Source organism: Manis javanica, chromosome 7 (assembly GCF_040802235.1).
Source record: "Manis javanica isolate MJ-LG chromosome 7, MJ_LKY, whole genome shotgun sequence".
Taxonomy (NCBI): Eukaryota; Metazoa; Chordata; class Mammalia; order Pholidota; family Manidae; genus Manis; species Manis javanica.
The window spans coordinates 78,992,213-79,010,641 of NC_133162.1; the positions used below are offsets into that span (position 1 = coordinate 78,992,213).

The 18,429-nt window shown below is 41.5% G+C and overlaps 1 non-coding gene across 1 annotated transcript in view; it reads right to left on the reverse strand.

The window, feature by feature from the left end:
- Positions 1-687: 687 nt before the first annotated feature.
- Positions 688-18,429, reverse strand: part of LOC108395851 (uncharacterized) — a 61,721-nt gene continuing 43,979 nt past the window's right edge. The window contains exons 2-3 of the transcript XR_012133289.1: positions 3,404-3,466; positions 688-2,540 (exon numbers count right to left, since the gene is read on the reverse strand). This is a non-coding gene — a transcript (uncharacterized protein). The remainder of the gene's footprint in view (positions 2,541-3,403; positions 3,467-18,429) is intronic.

Sequence of the window (18,429 nt, forward strand, 5' to 3'; positions counted from 1 at the left end):
TGATCATTACTTGCTGCTTTTTTATTGTGGCTGTAAACAAACTGAGTATTCCACTGAGCAATCCATCACCCCCATTGAATACCACTGATCTGTTTTTACTTAATGGATACTTTCCAAATCTTCTAGGTCAATTACTTGAACATCAAGACAGTATAGAAGAAAATTAGTTCTTCCCAAGGTTTAAGAAAACTAAGGTAGGAAATGAAACTTTTTTTAGAGTTACTTAAGGTGTTTCCCTTTGAGATTTTTCAATAAAAATAAATCACTGAACTGACCTTTGCATAGCAAATGTAAACTTAATTGAAAATTCAGTAATGTTCTAGACAGACTGGGGGTGAAAGGTCCAAAGAAAAATAAATTACCAAGACTTACATGAGAATGAAACCTACAATGTTTATTTCTGAAAAGCTCTGGTTCAACACAGAAGTCCATCAAGCACATGCACATTTAAAAATATGTATTTTAAGTTGAAAGTTAATAAACACATATATGCTCATACATAAATATTTTAAAAGCTTCCCCACAGAAGCAGTCATATATTCACAAAGGTGTCAATGGAGTTTCATATTCATATCCTAGGCAAAAATTTATTGACTGTTGGTTTGAAACTTAGTATTTCAATTAGTCAAAAGTTTTCAATTTGGAAATCACTTCCCAAAAATGAAATAAAAACAAATTTAATCACTATTTCCATATTTTACTTATTTAATTTCTCTGAAAATCTAAACATTAGTCCAGCTACAAAAATATGAGGCATACATTAAAGAAGAGACATGCTTACCAGCAAGAATTGTGAAATTTTTCTTTACAAGAACATTTCAAATCCAAAGAATAAAAGTACTTCAGGCAAAACACAGTATTTTCATTTAGATAATACCATAGAATCCTTCTCAGGAATATTGTTGTATATCATATCTATTATTTTACAATAACAGAGAAAACTAAATTAGGGGTACAAAAATTAAAGGCCAATTATCAAAATTAAATTAATATTTACCATAGACTATTATTTATGTGAACAATATAAACAGGTGGAGTCACAATTTGATTTAATACAAAATACATTTCTGACATATAATTATTTTTTAAATGAAAATTATTAATTCAACCAATTCAAGTACTCATTTAGCCAAGGGAAGAAAACAAGCTTCTTAAAAATTCAAGATTTACAAATTAATATTAGAAATTTCCTCAATATAATACATGGAATATTCTGATCTCTACTGAATTATAGTGTCAAAAACATGTATCAATTGCTTTACAACTTATAATCAGATATACCTGGTCACTAAAATTCCCTGACCAAAATATCACTAACTGTATGAGGCAAAGTCCTATAATAAAATGAATGTAATAATGGCCACATCTTTTCAAAAACAGAATATGGAACTGTTTTCACAACTACGAATTTGGGTTTCCAAGATCTGATTCCCAGTGCCAACTTCTAAATGTTACAGCAGAGGTGGGGCAGTAATGGAAAGAAATGATTTAATGGAACTCTGAAGAAAAAATAACTATCATAGATCTTAGTTTGAAAATATATCTGGCATAAGAGACCCTCAGAATTATACAGTAATGCCTATATCAAAGTTTATTGGTTAGCTAAAGGGCAGAGTAAGAGGCAAAAAAAATGTAGTATTTGCTTTTAACAAAGCAGAATGAGTAATATGTTAAGTGTTAGGGTGGGATAGGAAAGAACTCAAGCCAGGCAAAAATTTCCTCTTGGACTTTCTATACATACCTCTATTTCAGTTTTGGACTGTTGACCAGTGTGCTCATGTTATGGAGAGGAGGACCTGTGCCATCCTGACATGCTTCCCAGACCAACAGGTCCTTGTCCAGCTGCTCTAGAAAGACAGCTTGTCCTCTGAGGCCCCTGGGGAACCCCCTGGAATGTGGAGGTCAGGAAAACGGAATCCAATTTGTGGAGAAAGTTACTCCCTCTTAATTGGACTCTTTAGGGAACTGAGTTATTCAAATACCAACTAAAAGCAGATTCTAGCTAAAACCCATGCATAAGTATCTGTCTTGAAATGCCTGTAAGATGATGGCATCTTACAGTCTATGAGCCCTTTGTGTTCTCCCAGAGTAAAGGCTTTATGAGGTCCTGGAAATCCTCAGCTCCCTTTAGCTGTCTTTCCAAATAAAAATCTTAATGAATATAGTACAAGTCCTTTATTGGGCTCTGTAATCCTTCAACAAAATAGGCTGAGTTGTTCTATGTAGCTTTAGTTTCATTGGAAAAAATGGGAGAAAATTTTGATATTATCTAAGTAAGACCAATGGGTAAACACTGTTCACCCTAAATCAGATGATAATGCCTTCAGGGAGCTGTCAGAAAAAAAATTAAATGATATCCCAAGGAAACACATTGTCTGCGTAAGCAAATCGCTTCAGCACAGCTTGAACATGTTCTTTATGAGGAGTCTCCAAGCCATTTGGTAATTTCAAGTGTGAGGCAACAGAAGTCTTTCTTAATTGAAAGTCAGTAGCTTCTGAAGAACTTCAAGTACGACTTGATAACAAAAGTAAAACTGCTCCTATACAAATATATATGAAAAACAACAGAATGTTAAGTAATTGGACACCAGTATCCACTTTCAGAGAACAGTTGTAATTTTCAACCAAAAGTAAAGTTCCTAAGAAGAGCAAACATTTAATTAACTAAGAACTTCTTTAAATGAATATAATTTTTAAAACTATCATGAGGATAAATGATCACAATAAAGTTCTTGGTCTAGAACTAGTTAACTGAAGGCTTAACTGCATGGAAGGGAAACTGACTCACAATCTCTATGTCCTTATATTTTCCCAGGATAAATCAAGTTCAAACTTTCTTTTTTAAATGTAGCCTCAGGTCTCTCAGGCAACCTTAGTTCAAATAAAATGCATTTCACATCATTCATACAACATTGGCCTAAAAAACTGGTCAACTGAAAGATTGAGGAGTACCTGTTTGTTTTCATTATCCATACTCTCTTGACTACACCCAGTAATGATTAATAACTAATCTGTGATATGACTATCTTTTTAGACCTGCCAAAAATTTTGACATTTTACTGGCAAGTAAATATCACAAAATTGCTATCCAGAAAGTTATGAAAAACAACATCAGATATGTTACTTAAATAATACAGCATTATGGACAAAGTGTGTGTTTGGGTACTGGGAGACTTCAGTTTGAGTCTTGGCTCCCCCACTTGCTATCTGAATGACCTCTGAGAACAGACTTCATTGCTCTGAACTTGAAATAATTCATCAGTAAAAAGCAAAAACTAATGTCTTCTTGGTGAGAATTCAATGAACTTATGTAGGTAAAAGAGATTTATACATTGTAATGTGCTATATAATGTTAATTTTTATATTCATTATTCTTACTAGAATTTATGTGATCAGGGCTTACCTTTGTTTGAACCATGCTGTGATGCTGTTCTCTCACTTGGGTCACTATATTCATGATATTGAACTACAACAGGATGACAGTAATTTTGTATTATCCATAGAGGGGGAAAACATAAACCCATACATTGCATACTCATACTTCTTTCCAGTAAGCGAGATGTCAAGATTTAACCAGAATGGTCTCCTTTTCAATCATAATAAAATGTATTATTTTTAACCTAGTCTAGTGGATAAGACTTGCTTAAATTGGTTTCCACTAAAAAGCAGGAAGCAATCATTTATAATAAGAAATGTTCTCCAAAATAAATAACAAATTCACCCCTATGTCTACATTCCTATTCTCCAAAGAGAGAACTTAAACTAGCACTGTAATTCTGGAAAAGTCAGAAGCACAGAAGACTTTTTCTGGCCACACTAACAGCACAGCTGTTTCTCATATAAAGAGCCCTCTTAACTCAAATGGAGACCCTGATGAACAGTTGGCTCAACACCAAATTCTGCACCTGTGCATGGAGACCAGCACTACCCAGTGTGGTTGCTGAGCTAGTGCAGGCCTGCAAAGGGCTGTTATTATTATTCAACAATGAGACGAGTCCAGAAACTGGTAGTACACATTTAGAAATTCTTCTGGCAATCTGACGGTAGTGCAGATTCAAGGATCACCATCAGTGGAACAAAATGTAGAACAGCTCGGGTGATAATGAAACCTGCCTGCAGAGACACATGTGGTACAAGGTGAGGACTAGTCACATGCAGCAAGAACCATGTTGACTCAAGAAATTTTAAGTTTGTCAGCTATATTCTCAAAGTACAGAAAAATTAGAGAAATGTAAGCATTCCTTTATTTTTATAACTTGTCATTTTTTAATTTAAAAACTTAAGCCTTTAAAAATGTTTTATTTTTAAACAATTGTACACAGTAAGCTGCAAAAAAAATGTACAGAGAAATCCTGTGTACCCTGCACCTAATTTCCCCCAATTATACTACTTATATAACTGTAGTGTAATATCAAAATCAGGAAATTGACATTGGTACAATCCAGAGCTTATTCAGATTTTGTTAGTTTTATATGCAATCATTTCTGTGTAAGTATGTGCAGTTCTATGCAATGTTACCACCAATGTGAAGATTCATGTAACAGTCAAGGTATGTAACTCTTGATTAGAACATTAGAACTACCCACCCACCCCAACTCCTAACCCTTGGCAACTAGTTATCTATTCTCTCTATATATAATCTTTTTATTTCAAGAATATATGAATGGAATCCTATAGTATATCTAACCTTCTGAGGTTTTTTTATTCACACTAATTCCTTGTGACTAGGTTGTATCAATAGTTCACTTCTTTTTATTGCTAAATAGTTCCATGCTGTGGACATGTAGCAGTTGTTGAAGACATCTAGGTTGTTTCAGTTTTGCCTATTATGAATATGTCTGGTATGAAGATTTATGTCCAGGTTTTTGTGAAAATGTTTTCATATCTCTGGGATAAAAAACCACGAGCACTATTGCTGGGGTAAGTTTAATTTAGTTTAGTTTTTTTTTTTAAAAGAAATTGTAAATCTGTTTTCCAGAATGGGTATGCTATTCTACATTCCCACAAGTAATGTATGATTAATCCAGTTTCTTCAAATCTTTACCAGCATTCAGTGTTGTCACTATTTTTTCATTAGCCTTTCTGATAGATGTCTAATAATATTTCATCAGAGCTTTAATTGCATTTCCCTAAAGGCAAGTGAAGCTGAGCATGTGCTTATCTGTCATCTATATATCCTCTTTGGTGAAGTATCTATTCTGTCCTTTACCCATTTTCTAACTGGATTGCTTTTTTGTTTTGGGTTTTTTTTAAGCTTTGAGTCTTGAGGGTTCTTTATATATTCCAAATATAAGACCTATGTTGAAGTTTTTCCAAGTTTGTAGCTGACCATTTCATCCTCTTTATAGGGTCTTTCAGAGGATGAATGATTTTAATTTGCTTCCCCCCAATATCAGTGATAGCAAGAATGTCTGTTCTCATCTCCTGTATTCAACACAGAACTTGAAATTCTAAATAGCAAAATAAAGCCAGGAAAAGAAATAAGAGGCATATAGATGTGAAGAAACAAATAATATTTGCTCCTATTTGCAGATGGAATGATTGTCTATATATAAAACACCAAGGAATTAAAAAACAAGACAAAAATCCCCTTAGAACCAATAAGTGAGTTCAACAAGATCACATGATATAGATCAATATGCAAAAATCTATTGCATTTCTATATACTAACAATGACCATCTGGAAGCTAACAGTAAAAACACAATACAATCGCTCCAAAGAAAACAAATAGGGTAAATCTAAAAAAAAAACACATACAGGATTTGAATGTTGAAAATGACAAAATACTGATTTAAGAAATCAAAGACCTAAATAAACAGAGATATATCATGTTCATGGGTTGGAAGCATCAACATAGTAAAGAGGTCAGTTCTCCCCAGATTGATCTATAGATTTAAAGCAATTCCCATTAAAATCCTTGCAAATTTTTTCTGTAGAAATAGACAAGCTAATTCTAAAATTTATATAGGAAGGCACAGACACCATAATACTTAAAACAAATTTGAAAAAGAAGAATAAAGTGGAAGGCATAAGTCTATCCAATGTTAAGACTTACTACATAACTACAGGAATCCAAAGTGTATATTGGAAAAGGATAGACACATAGATAAATGCAACAGAATACAGAACCAGAAACAGGTCCATACAAATACGCCCGATGATTTTTGACAAAGATGCAAAATCAACTCAATGGAAGAAGAATAGCCTTTTCAACAAATGGTGCTGGAACAATTGGACATATGTAGAAAAAAAACACTGCACCTTGACCTAAACCTCACACATTATACAGAAACTAACTCTGTGGGGGCCCGGCCTACGGCCCAGGCTGTGCCCCACTCTAGCTGGACAATGCCCTAAAGATGGCGCCTACTTCCTAGACACCACCCTTCCTGGCCCTACAGCTCAGCGCATAAGGAAGTCTCCATGATTGGTTTGTCCCCATTTCCGTGCTCGTGCTCATAGCATGCTTTTCACATGTTTCCAATAAGACTGAACCTGGCGCGTGATCAGTCAGCTGATTGGTTGGGATATGCTATATAAGCTGCTGCCCTGGAGGAAGTGGTGGTGGTTGTTGTTTTTTGCTTTTGCCTTTCCCTAGATGGATGCTCGGACGCCCATAATAAAGATTCCTAATGAACCAGGCCTTCGGTGATCGTTCTCCTGCCGTCGCCCTAGGTGGCGGGACGCGATAGCTGGTGCCGAAACCTGGGATGAAAACCTGGCGTCCGAGGACGGAGTGGAACTTCTCACCCTGTGGCGATCCGAGTGGACACCCTTTGGAAGAGTTACACGAGTGACTGACATTTTGGAGAGTGGTGAGTATGGTCAGGGACAAAGTGAAAGCAACATCAGGTCGTGCAAATGCAAGCAATTGTGGTGTGTGTGTTTAGCCTTTGTGTTCCTTGTCTTGTTCTGTCTTAGTCTGTATATGTTTCTGCGTTTCCTCGCGAAAGAATGAGAGCGCTGTGGAAAGTTCGCAGGTAAAGCGACGTAGACTAAAGTTCGTGGGAAGCGACGAAAACCAGTTAGCGAGGACTCTCAGGCTGTAAGGAGACTCAATTCAGGGGTACGAGTGCGGGCGCACATAACCTCAACTTAGAATAGAGTCAACCTCCTTTCCTCCGCACTATGGGTTCAGAGGTGTCTAGGATGTGGGCGGAGGAACCACTCCGGGCACTCCTAAGGGCTAATGGAACTCCATTAAAGGCTAAAACCGTGAGGGCTTTCTTACATACTGTTGAGAAGCATGCGCAGTGGTTTTTGGATGAGGGAAGGATCACTGCCCCCTTGTGGGAAAGACTAGGGAACGATCTGCGCAAAGCACATCAAGCGGAACCGCTCCCGGTAGGGACGATTCCTATATGGAGTCTAGTCAGGGGGTGCCTTAAGGAGGATAAGCCAAGCTGCAGAGAGGCTATAAGAGAGGGGGAGGAAGTCCTGGAAGATGTCCAGGAGGAAAGATCCTCCGCTAGGACCTCAGAGAGGGGGTCTGAGTGAGGAGGATCTACAGATGAGGAAGGGGAGCTATCGGGGGAGGAATTAGGAAAGCATATAAGGAGACTTAGAATTGCCCAGAGGAAGGAATGCCCTATCCCCCACAGTTATCCCTCCCTAATGCAGCTGAGGCAACAGAAAGAGGAAGAGGAGTCGGAGGACACCCCCCTCTCAACAACCCTGAAACCGTCCTTGAAAATGATGCTGTCAGCCCCCCCTCTTCCTCCGGCTTCATTTGCAGAACTGCCCCCATATCACGTACAGCCCTGTCGTCGTACATGTGATTGCAATCAAGGACTAGAAAGAGGGGGGTGGAGGGAGTGGCTGAGAGAACAAGGAAGTGCCACTTTCCCTGTATTTGAAGACCCTAATACGCAACAGAGGTATCATCAAGCCCTACATTTCAAGGTCATTAAAAGTCTGAAGGAAGCATCCACAACATATGGCCCCCAGGCAGCTTTCACTGTTTCTTTAGTGGAGTCAGTAGCTTCTCTTAACCTGATGCCGGATGATTGGGCCAATGTAGCAAGAGCGGCCCTCTCTGGAGGTCAGTACCTGACATTTAAGACAGCCTGGCAAGAATTTTCACAGGACACGGCTCGGCGTAATGCCACAGCAGGTAATCATCAATGGAACTTAGACATGTTGATGGGCACGGGTCCATATTTGGGTCAACAGAATCAGGTAGGATTCCCCCCAGCGGTATATATGCAAATAGCCGTGGCAGCAGTGAGGGCCTGGAAGACGCTGCAAGGCACAGGTGACCTACAGGGTCAGCTGTCAAAGGTGTTGCAAGGATCTAATGAGCCATATGCAGACTTTCTAGCCAGACTGATGCAAACAGCCGGTCGCATATTTGGTGATGTTGATACTGCTATGCCCCTTGTGAAGCAGCTGGCCTATGAGCAGGCCAACAAATGGTGTAGGGAGGCCATAAGACCCTGGAAGAACAAAGATCTGAGTACTTATATTAAGGTTTGTAGGGACATTAATTACAGCGTGGTGCAAGGACAGGTTATGGCCACAGCCATAACTCAGGGATTGAGAGATGCTCGTGGCAGGTCAACCCCTCCTGGGGCCTGTTTCTACTGCAAACAAGTGGGTCATTTGAAAAGAGATTGTCCCAAGTTGAAGGAAGCCAACGAACCTGCTAGCAGGCCCAAACCAAGATTATGCCCGAGATGTAGAAAAGGAAATCACTGGGTCAGTGAGTGTAGGTCAGTGGTGGATGTGGAAGGCCGACCGCTGCCCCCTCAAGAGCCAAAAAAACGGGAGGAGGGGCCCTCCACCTCAGGGCCCGCAAATGTATGGGGTGGTTCAACAGATACCCAGAACTCACCACCCTTTGACAGATCAGGGAGTTCACCCAGCACCGAGGGATCACGGAGAGCAACAGCAGGAAGCGCAGGAGTGGACATCTGTGCCGCCACCAGACTCGTATTGACCCCCGAGATGGGAGTTCAAGTTGTAGAGTCAGATTTTAAGGGACCTTTGGCAAAAGGAGTAGTGGGTCTCTTATTGGGCCGGAGCTCCACTACTAAAGATCCAGACTATGAAGGAATAGTTAAAATTATGGTCTCCTCCCCACGAGGAATCATGGCTATTAGCCCAGGAGATTGCATTGCTCAAATTCTTATGCTTCCTAGCAAACATGATTTGTATGCTCATAAAAATGCTGTTCGAGGACAGCAAGGGTTTGGGTCTTCTGGGGCTCCGCTGGCTTGTCTTACATTGGATTTGGGAACCAGGCCCATGCACACCTTAGAGATCAGAGGTAGGCATTTCTCAGGATTGCTGGACACAGGAGCAGACCGTAGCATCATAAAGGAAGATAAATGGCCGAAGGAATGGCCTTTAAATTGAGCTGCACAAACCGTAAGAGGACTCGGGATAGCCCAAGCGCCCCTATGTAGTGCTGCTTCACTGTCTTGGATGGACCAAGAAGGGCACGGGGGGATAATTCAACCCTTCGTGCTAAACATACCTGTGTCCCTCTGGGGAAGAGATGTACTAACCCAAATGAATCTCAAATTGACCACGGAAACTTTCTACAGCGAACAGTCTAACTGCATTATGAAAAGACAGGGCTACCCCGGGACAGGTGGACTTGGGAAGAACTTGTCGGGTCGAGAAAAGCCCATTCCTTTGTCTAACATTACGCCCAGTCGATTTGGAGGGCCCGGGCTGGGTTTTTCCTTGGGGCCACTGAAGGAGAACAGCAAATAAAGATTCAGTGGCGATCTGAGAATCCTGTGTGGGTTCCTCAGTGGCCCCTTACTAAAGAGAAGAAGGAAGCAGCCCACACTTTAGTACAGGAGCAGCTTGCTGCCAAGCATATTCAGGCCTCTACCTCCCCCTGGAACACACCTATTTTTGTGATAAGAAAGAAAACAGGGAAGTGGAGGCTTTTACATGACCTTAGAGCTGTAAATAAGCAGATGGTGCTTATGGGCTCAATACAACTGGGTTTGCCTCTGCCCATGGCCCTGCCTAAGGATTGGGAAATGATAGTTGTGGATATCAAAGACTGTTTCTTTTCTATCCCCCTTCACCCTGAAGATTGTGCCAAATTTGCCTTTACCATACCTGCCATTAACCATGACCACCCAGATGAGCACTATGAATGGAGAGTATTACCACAGGGAATGGCCAATAGCCCCACTATGTGTCAACTATATGTGAGTAAGGCTTTGTCAGTTGTCAGAGGAAAGTTTCCTAACATGATCATCTATCATTATATGGATGACATCCTTTTGTGTCATGAGAGCAGCAGGGAGCTAGAGCAAGGTCTCTGTTTCTTGCAGTCGCACTTCCAAAAATGGGGCCTGGCTATAGCCCCAGAAAAAATCCAGAAGACTAGTGCCAAGAGTTATTTAGGAATGAGATTAGAAAGCACCCTGGCCAGACCCTTGAAAATAGTTATAAGGACAGATCACCTAAAAAATCTTAATGATTTCCAGAAACTGCTTGGTGATATAAATTGGGTACGACCCTACCTAAAGCTTACTGATGAAGAGCTCTGACCTCTCTATGCTATACTGAGAGGTGACCCAGATCTAACATCACCCCACTCACTCACTGATCAGGCAAGAAGGGCATTGGAACTCGTCCAATCCCGTTTAGAACTTGCTCAAGTGGATAGAATAAATTATCAGAACCCTCTTTCCTTTATTACGCTTCCCAGTAATCATAGCCCCACAGGCGTGCTCTGGCAAGAGGGACCCCTTCTGTGGGTGTATTTAGCGCATTCACCAGGAAAGATGTTGATTTGGTACCCACAGTTTATAGCAGACTTAATCCTCAAGGGAATCAAGGTGGCAGTCAAAACCTTTGGAATAGCGCCCTCTATTATCATAACTCCATACTCAGCGACACAGAGTGCCTTGCCTCTTGTTGTGACACATGGGCCATTGTACACACTGTCTCTCAAGCCTCCTTTGACAATCATTACCCAAAGCATCAGTGGCTACAATTTTGCTTGTCTAACCCAGTTGTTTTCCTGAGAAACACCAGACATAAACCCATACCTAAAGTAAGAGTACTGTTCACTGATGGTTCTAAAACTGGCATTGGGGCCATAGTCACTGATGATGGCTCGTGGACCTTCAAGTTCGCGACTACCTCGGCCCAACAGACAGAACTATTGGCAGTGATGCGAGCATTTGAGCTCTTTCCAAAGGAACCCTTTAACCTTCTATCAGACAGCCAGTATGTAGTGAATGCCGTCTCTGCAATAGAGTGCGCAGGTCACATTAACCCCTCCTCATCCGTCTTAAATATTCTTAGATGCCTACAGCAGATAATTTGGGACCGTTCAGACCCCTTTTTCATTGGACATATAAGAGCTCATACCTCCCTTCCGGGGCCCCTCGCCGAGGGAAACCATCGCGCAGATTCCCTGACTAGGGAATCTACTATGTTTGTGGTAACAGACCCTGCGGAACAGGCCAATCTATTTCACAAGAAATTTCACGCTAATGCCACCACCCTCCACCTGAAGTTCCAGATCACTAGAGAACAGGCGAGAGCCATAGTGGTCAGCTGCAAGTGGTGTGTATCGCTTCTTCCCCCTACCCCCATAGGGGTTAACCCAAAAGGATTGCTTCCCAACCACATTTGGCAAATGGATGTCACTCACATCCCCGAATTTGGCAGGATGAAATATGTTCATGTGTCTGTGGACACCTGCTCAGGTGTTATCTTTGCATCCTGCCACACGGGGGAGAAATCTCGGGATGTCATTTCCCATTGTTTGCAAGCATTTTCGGCCTGGGGAAAGTGCAAGCATCTGAAAACGGACAATGGGCCAGCGTATTCATCCAAACCATTCCTTACCTTTGTCAAAACTCTAGACATCAAACATACTACCGGCATTCCCTACAACCCTCAGGGTCAGGGTATGGTGGAACGCACCCACCTCACCCTCAAGAATGCCTTATATAAACAAAAAGGGGGAATAGGAGAAGACTTTAGATCCCCCAGAGACAAATTAAACATCATATTATTCATTTTAAACTTTTTAACACTGGACAAAAATGGCTGCAGTGCAGCAGAGCGGCACGGCCAACAATCCAATCCAAAACACATGCCTAAAGTTTTGTGGAAGGATGTGTTGGAAGGAACATGGAAAGGCCCGGATCCAGTGATAATCTGGACCCGAAGCTCGGTTTGTGTTTTTCCACAGGACCAGCAGAACCCCGTTTGGGTGCCTGAACGTCTGATATGCAGAGTGGAAAACCCCGGAGCGGGGGTACAAGATGATCGCACTGCTTCTGCTCCTGCCGTGGATCCTACAGCAGGCGACGGCAGAGCCGAAAATGCTGTGGGGAGTGGTGAAGGCGTGGCCTCTGCCACTCCCAGTACAAGAGAGACTTCGGCATCTCTGCAGCCATTGCCTTGGCCATTGCCACCTCGGTGGCTGCTGCAGCTGCAGCCACCGCCGCGCTATCACCATTCCTATGGCAGAGACGCTGAATGGTCTGTCCCAGGCCACTGCCTTGGCAATGACAATGCAGAACGTCATCAACGGCCATTTTAAGAATGGGATGGCCTTGGTCAACCAACGCATGAACCTTCTTCAAGAACAATTGGACCTCTTGGGGGAGGTTTTGTCTGTGGGCTGCGTCCATTCTTATACGGGGGTGTATTACTGGTATTCCTTTTCATAATTATTCTAAAGCTGCCAACTTGTCCAGACAGTTAGGCAAGATGTTAACCACAAATTGGTCCAGTGAGCTTGACGAGCTCACCACTCAGCTACGGTTAGAAATTTTGAATGTTAGCTCCAAGAAGGTAGAGATGCTCTCCGTAGCTCAAATAGCTGAAGCTGTGTTAAACGCCACCAAAGCCTGGTCAGGTGTAGGTGTCATAGGAATATTGCTAATTGTGGGCCTCCTCCTGCTTGGGAGGAAAGTCTGTTCCATACAAAAACAGCAACGGGGAGAACGGAAGGTCCTGTTGCAGGCCATGGCAGCACTAGAGGAAAGCATCTCCCCTAGAGTATTGCTTAATATGCTGGACCAGTAGTCAAGGACGGGTAAGATCGGGAGCTGCGCATATCAACCTAAGACAGGGCGCAGACCTAAGTTGTCTGTTGCCTGAGGATGGGTAAGAATGCCGCAGACTCCGGACGACCTAAGACAGGCATGATCCCGACAGCCCTTTGGTTATAAAACAATAAAGGGGGAGATGTGGGGGCCTGGCCTACGGCCGAGGCTGAGCCCCACTCTAGCTGGACAATGCCCTAAAGATGGCGCCTGCTTCCTAGACACCACCCTTCCTGGCCCTACAGCTCAGTGCATAAGGAAGTCTCCATGATTGGTTTGTCCTCATTTCCGTGCTCGTGCTCATAGCATGCTTTTCACATGTTTCCAATAAGACTGAACCTGGCGCGTGATCAGTCAGCTGATTGGTTGGGATATGCTATATAAGCTGCTGCCCTGGAGGAAGTGGTGGTGGTTGTTGTTTTTTGCTTTTGCCTTTCCCTAGATGGATGCTCGGACGCCCATAATAAAGATTCCTAATGAACCAGGCCTTCGGTGATCATTCTCCTGCCGTCGCCCTAGGTGGCGGGACGCGATATAACTCAAAATGGATTATGGACTTAAATATAAAACATTTCACTACAGAAGTCTTAGAAAACACAGGAAAAGTTCCTTGTGACTTAGGCTAAGTGATGAGTTCTTAGACTTGACACTAAAAGCATGATCCATAAAGGGAAATATTGATCAAAAAAAAACCTCATTGAATTTAAAAAACACTGCTTCTTTGAAAATCTGTTTTTTAATTTATAATTTAATATTAGGCAAATAATGGAAATACATTCGTATTATTCATTTTTAACCTTAATATACTGATGGCAAAACAAGCTTCACTAGATGGTCTTGTTAAGAAAAGACAAAGCTTTCTGACTGTAACTGTTGTGGTGAACCAAATGATAATAATGGAAGTGACTGCAAAGAAATGAAGACCAACAGAGTTCATTGTAATTTCACCTGGAAATTTTGATTCCTCATATATTGAGCTTTATAGCCATTACCGGTTGTGAACTGCTAAAACCACACTTGTGTTAATTGCAAAAAGGTACTGGACATACTAGCTTACAAAGCAAAGGAACTATTAAAATTTACTTGTTATTTACATGAAAAAGAAATGAGTTCAAAGACAAAATAAACCAACAGAAGCTGATGTTCAGTTATTTATATGTAACTTTAATGCTCCACAGACTTACACAAAATAACACTTGAATTGCTGAGACAATAGCAAAAGACTGTACTAAGGATGTTTTCTTGGAAATTTGGGGTAAATATGTTACAAAAAAATAGTGAAAGTACCATTTTCTAATTATACCACAGCCTGATGCAGTCAAGGACTCACTAATGATATGGAGTGGTACCAACTTATGAAACAAATAAAAATAGCAAAGTATTTACCATTACAACTTAATGAATGCATAGATATTGCTAGCATAGTGATTCTTTTAGTATGTGTGTGATTTGAACATGATGTGATAAAAAGGAAGAACTATTTCTTTTTTCACCTTGATAACACTAGTTACAAACTATATAAAAATGCAAAGTACTACATTGTCAAGAAATGTGACTTGGAGCTTAAATTTTGTGTACGATTATGCTCTGGTAGTAGAGCTGAAATGACAAAAAAGCAGTTTTAGGTAATTATACAGATAAAGGAATTCATGCCATGAAATACATCAACACATTGGTTCATCGACGAAGTCTTGTTATTAAAAGAAAAAACAAAACCACCAAATGAACTTAACAGTGTGCATAGTGATATACTAAGAATTTTTAATTATGTAAAGGTTAATGTATTAAATTTTGGATTATTCATTTCATTTTATGATAATATGGAACTGATATTTTAACAACTGTTATGACATGCTGAAAATGGTTAGAAGGGAAAGTGCTATCAAAAATGGTTGAACTACAAAGAGGCAGTTTGATCCCAATGTCTTAATGATTTTTTAAGCAGGCTTGATTAAAAATGAAAATGGCTATAAAATTAACAATTAATAAAAAGAAATAAATGGTTATTCTCAGATTTTCATATTCTTTAGAGTTATCATTGGTAAATGAACCTTAACATGTCACAGGTCCCAACTCATCCAGCTGCACGTGACGTGTGTGCAGTTTGCAACACGTGAGGCTCCCTATGTGAGTTCCTCCCTGGTCCATACCCTGGTTCAATAAGACCAAACCACTGGTCACACTCTGGAATGTCACAGCCACCCATCAAACTGCTTTGAAAGTTTCTAAATGTTTACTCTCAAGTTCTCTAAGTTTATCTTGCTTCAGATAACAAACATCCACAGACTGGTGCTGTTCCAGCACCACACTTTGAACAGCTCTGGATAGAATTTCTGAAGAGTATAGGAGCATCAGTAAGAACACTCAGTGGTTCAAGGCGCTATGGAAAGCCAATAAGGAAATAATGGATATATTTCCTATTTTTGAACCACTGTTCATCAAATCTAAGCATCTTTAACTGTAAAATGCATCATTATGTGGAGCACTAAAAAAAAAAAAACTGTCAATTAAACTGACAAATGGCTTATTATAAAACACATTTTTAGTTTAAAGAAGGTCTAATATTAGATAAAAGCATTCTCCTTAGGATCATAAAATATAGTATTTACTGTTTTCGTACTCTGTACTAAGCTATGAATTTGCAGACAGACTTTAATCCTCACAACTACCTCCAGGAATCTGCAGCAGTTAAGTGAAAAGCAGGTACCCAAGGCTTGTATGTTTACTGAGCAGCTCTTGAAGGCCAAACATTAGTCTTTGGATATTAGAAGGCTATTAAAAGTAGCGTTTACTAACAGTGGTATATTTGCTGAATTTATACACTTAATGGAAAATTGTTTTCAATGGCACAGAACACAACATCCACATGCAGGAACGCCCCCGTCAGGCCCACACCCGCACTGCAGTGAACAATAATGGGTCCTGTAAGGTGGCTCTTCCTCACATAGGAACATACTGTATAAAACCATCTACTGAGGCAGGAGTGCCATGGTCTGGTCAGTCGGTGAACTGCAAGTGCTTTACAAAGTGACTGAATCCTGTCTGTTGAGACACAGAGAGGAAGGGAGACAGTGGGGGCAGGAAAGAGAGAGGAGAAGGGGAAAAGAGAGATTTACCAGCTTCCTGTAGTAGAGACCTCATCTCAATTTCTATTATACCAATAATAATAATGGCTATATGGTAATACAATAATAAAAATAAGAATACTAACAGGTAACATAAGTTGAGCACTTACTATGTGCAAGGTACTGTGCTAGGGACTTCATCCTTACAGCAACCCTAGGAGGTAGGCACTATTTTCTCCTCATTATACAGATGAAAAAGTAAAGGATTAGGTTGATTGAGAGATGTATGCTAGCTCAGAAGGCTCACATGTTTAAAGCTGGGACTACAATGTAGGCCTGCCTCCTAAATCCAAATCTACCACCTTTTTTCTGCACTATGAGGCTGCAGAAAAACCAAGAATCCAAAAAACTGGGCTAACATGTTAGAAATTAAAGAGAAAAGTAATCTATCTTAGCTTAAATATTTTATGATTAGAAATTTAATTAGAACAGGTTTGAAGTTGTCAAGTTGCTTGACTAGGGGCACCAGCCTTCTCTGGTGAGGAGGATGCCAGGGTGCTCAATGACCACATGAGGGGGCCGAGCCCCCACTCCGGCGCTGAACCCCCTGCAAGTGCAGTCACGAAACTCTCCTCCGCACTGACAGATGGGGCACTTTAAGTTTACCTGTCATCCCTTCCAGAGGGATCACCCTTTCTCCAATGTGGAGCCCTCGTTTTACTTCACTGGGGACCCTCGTGGCAAAACTCATGATGGGTTTCTCACTTCTCTGTTCTCCCTAATATACCTTTTTCCTAAGTTTCAGAGAGAAGTAAATTTTCCTAAGTTCCAAATAGAAAACTCAAGTTTGAAAAACTGGTACATGAAACTAAATGATGAAAACAATACTTGAAAATCTCATGAAGGCAACAAGCTGAGGATAGCTCTCACTCTATCACGTATCCCAGAGGTTAATCTCTCCAACCGCTGTTGACCAATGACAGTCCGAATAAAAGTGGACCTCAGTCTTACCTGACCCAGTGCCATGAAGATAGAATCCCCAAAGCAGATTCTCCAAACATGAACCCCATGGTGCTGAGGCTTGTGGACCTCAGGCCATCATCCTAAACCCCTTTGCCAAGGTTCTCCAGCTGAACCCCAGCACTGAATCCCTGTAGACAGATCACTCCTCTGTGCCTCCAACCTGGCCTGTGTATCTCCGAGCATGCTGACCTTCTGCCATGGCATATATTACACATCATTTGGAACTGATGTGTTTGGTGTCCTCCTTCCCCACTAGACTGTAAGTACTCTAAGAGGTGAGACTGTGCCTGTTTTCTGTCTCTAAAACCTGGCACAATACCAACTTTATAGGAGGGAATCAACAAGTATTAGGGGAGTGAAGGATCAGGTATATCGCCAGGTATACACAGCTACAGAGCAAGTAGTGTCTAGTACACAGCCAGCAAGCTCCCCATCATTGTCCCCATTATTATTCTTGGCCTTTCTGGTCACCACGCTGTGTACCCATCTTCCTTGAGCTCCTCAACTCTATCTTTTCCGCTCCCTTCCAATTCCTCTATCTCTCCAACTTCTCCCTCAGGCCCCCATCCCACAGTAAACTCTTGGAAGCCCCCACGACTTCCCTAAATGCTTTGTCCACTTCCTTGTTTCCCACAGACACTTCCCTCTCTGCTGCCCTTTCCAATGGGGCCACCTGTTGTCCTATGCTCCAGGTAAAACAGCATAGAGACTGGGATGCACACTCCTGGTTGCTCACTCCTGTTTCTAATTCATTATTCCTTCTCCTTGTTTAAAAACCCCTCCTCCTTTCAAATTTCATACCACTTTGCTTTATCTCTTCACTGCTATCCTCAGTGCTAAACCTCCTGGTTGCATGTACTGAAGAATCTGACCTTCTCCCTGTAAGGTTGGAGGCACCGGAGGGAGGGGTGAGCATGTCAGATGAGCTCAGCCCTCACCAAATAAGGAAAGGGGGCAGCAAAAACCCCCAACCCTGGCCTAGTAAGGGAAAGAGACCAATAGATTCTGGCCTGATGAAGTGCCAAAGTCCCCGGCTGCTGCCCCCTCCCAACCTAGGAAAGGAGTAGTAACTTTCTAGTCCTTTGTCTACTGTAAAGGCTAATGACACGTGCCTTAGGCTAGCCAATCCTCACACCACGGTAGACCTATGGTGTCCCTCCCCCTAACTTCTTTATAAACTCACTGCCTGCCCTGCTGAGTGCAACTCCTCCAGCCTGTGACTAAGCAGACCAGTGAACATCGCCCAGGATTGCACCCTATTAAACTTTAGGCTCCTTTGTTGCCTCCTTGCCTGGTCATT